This window comes from Myotis davidii, unplaced genomic scaffold, assembly GCF_000327345.1.
Source record: "Myotis davidii unplaced genomic scaffold, ASM32734v1 scaffold739, whole genome shotgun sequence".
NCBI lineage: Eukaryota > Metazoa > Chordata > Mammalia > Chiroptera > Vespertilionidae > Myotis > Myotis davidii.
Window position 1 is genome coordinate 200,968 of NW_006290355.1, and position 2,472 is coordinate 203,439.

The window sequence follows — 2,472 nt, forward strand, 5'->3', positions numbered from 1 at the left end:
ACACTTGAAAGAAACAAGCAAAATTTGGAGAATAATTGGAATGTATAGTATTTGGGGAGGAAATGTTAGGGATTATTGGAGAAGTAGGCAGGTACCAACTTACAAAGGATCTTGTTCTCATCCTCAGGACTTTGGTATAGCATGGAAACTTGTCCTTTCTCATCTTATCATTTTGCCTAGAAACCCTTGGACTTCAATTCTAGAATTCAAGGTCTACTGTGGGGGAATTCTTTCTAGCCCTAAATCTCACTCTATTTATTCTCCATCTTACTATATTTTGGAGTCCTGGCTCTCTTCTTTTCCCCTTTCATCACGATTGTTAAGAAACTGGCACACCATTCCACAGATCAGGGCTTGCCTTACTCAACAAAGAACTTGTTGTTAAGATTGTGAAGGGTGCTTCACAATGTTTATAGAAAAGGGTTGAAAAAGTTTAATTTTTAAGAGATTCATATGTTCCAAAAGATAATTTTTACAGAAAGCATAACTTGCATATTTTATAATAGACTTTCTTTCAAAGACCATATTTCTTTAGCTCAGAGCAACTGCACAGGCTATGAAGTCCAATCTCTCTCTCTCTCCCTGTATGGATAGAAAAAAAATCTAGGCTTTCTGGTTTTTACCCCACCCAAAACAAACAAACACCACACCAAAACCTGGCAAAACTCTAGTTGGACTTGGTTAGAGGAGTAGCATGGTGACAGGCTGGAATTTCACCTACAAAAGCAAGAGCTCCATATTACATTGTATTTTGGAGACTTCACTGTATTCTCACCTTTGGCTGAATCCTACTCATCACTGCATTTAGCAGATAAGTATGTCCATTAAAACTACCTGAGAGCCATTATTCAAAAAGGTGGGAGTGAAATAAAGTTGGTTTCTTTAAATGATTTGAAATACTATATAACATTTTAGCTACTTAGTTTTCAAGTAATGATTCCTTGGCATTCTATGGAAGTAGGCACTGCAGAAAGCCATGCATTTGGGGAGCAGTCTGTGAATCCGTTAAAATATTTGTTGTCATGCTATTTTTAAACCCACTTTCTGCAACAAGCTTACTGTACATCATAACATTAAGAAAATGAAAGTTCAGCTCTTTGGTGGAGTTAATGTTGGTGTCAAGTTGTTAAACAAAGCACATCTTATTTCCATGTGTTTAATCATGAGTACCATGCAGAGATTAAAGAGAAATAATCGTCTTTAGTTCTATTACTTCTGTTTCTATAAGAAGGGAGAGCTTCACACAGAGTGTATACAGTAACATAAAAATAAACCTACACTGTGTTTGCTGAATTTTAAAATGATATGATTTCAAGATTTGAGAGATGGGGAGGTGAGGCAGGACTGTGTTCATGTCAGTCTGTCACCTAACACATCCCTTATACATCATCCTTGAACTGATACTTTGCCCAGAAAAATACAGTGTGGATCCTTTCCATGTCTTGCTGAGCCTAAATGATCCCCAGATTGCAGCTGAGGCTTGAAAAAAAGTCTAGTGTCAGGATCCAAGTATATAGTGTTTAGAACAATTTGTGTATGAATCATACTGACCTGCTTACCCCAATTCCCAGTGCTTATGCAATTATAGTCATCCTGGTGCCAAAACAAGAATTTATAGTTTATTTTGTTCCTTAGATTCCACATATTAGTGAGATCGTATGGTATTTGTCTTTCACTGACTGGCATATTTCACTTAGTATAATACTCTCCAGGTTCATCCATGTTGCCCCAAAGATTAAGAATTCCTTCATTTTTAGAGCTGTGTACTATTCCATTGTATTAATATGCCACAGCCTTCTTATCCACTCATCTGCTGATGGGCACTTGGGTTATTTCCAGATTTTGGCTATTGTAAATAATGCTACTTGAACACAGGGGTGGATATATTCTTTCTGATTAGTGTTTCAAGAGTCTTGATGTCACTGATATGCGGAATCTAATGAACAACATAAACTTACAAACAAAATAGAACCAAAAACATGGATACATGAAACAGACTGGCCAGTGCCTGAGAGCAGGGAGATGGGGTGATTGGATACAGAAGATGAAGGAATTAGCTAGAGAACATATATGCATATTTCATGGACAAGGACAATAGTTTGGTGAAGGCCCAGTGAGGGGAGGCAGAGGTAAGTGGAGGTGGGCAAAAGTGGGGAGGTAAGGGGGCACATGCAATAATGTCAACATTAATAATTTTAATAAAAAGTAAAGGAAATTATAGCATTTTATAAAAGTTAGACCCTACAAATTAAGTTTTGTTGTAGATCAATACATCCTAAATATGTAAAACTTTATATATATACTAGAGGCCCGGTGCACAAAAATTTCTGCACTTGGGAGGGAGGAGGGGGGTCCCTCAGCCTGGCCTGTGCCCTCTCGCAGTCTGGGACCCCTTGGGAGATAGCGACCTGCTGGCTTAGGCCTGCTCCCGGGTGGCAGAGGGCAGGCCCAATCCCTAGGTGCAGCCCCTGG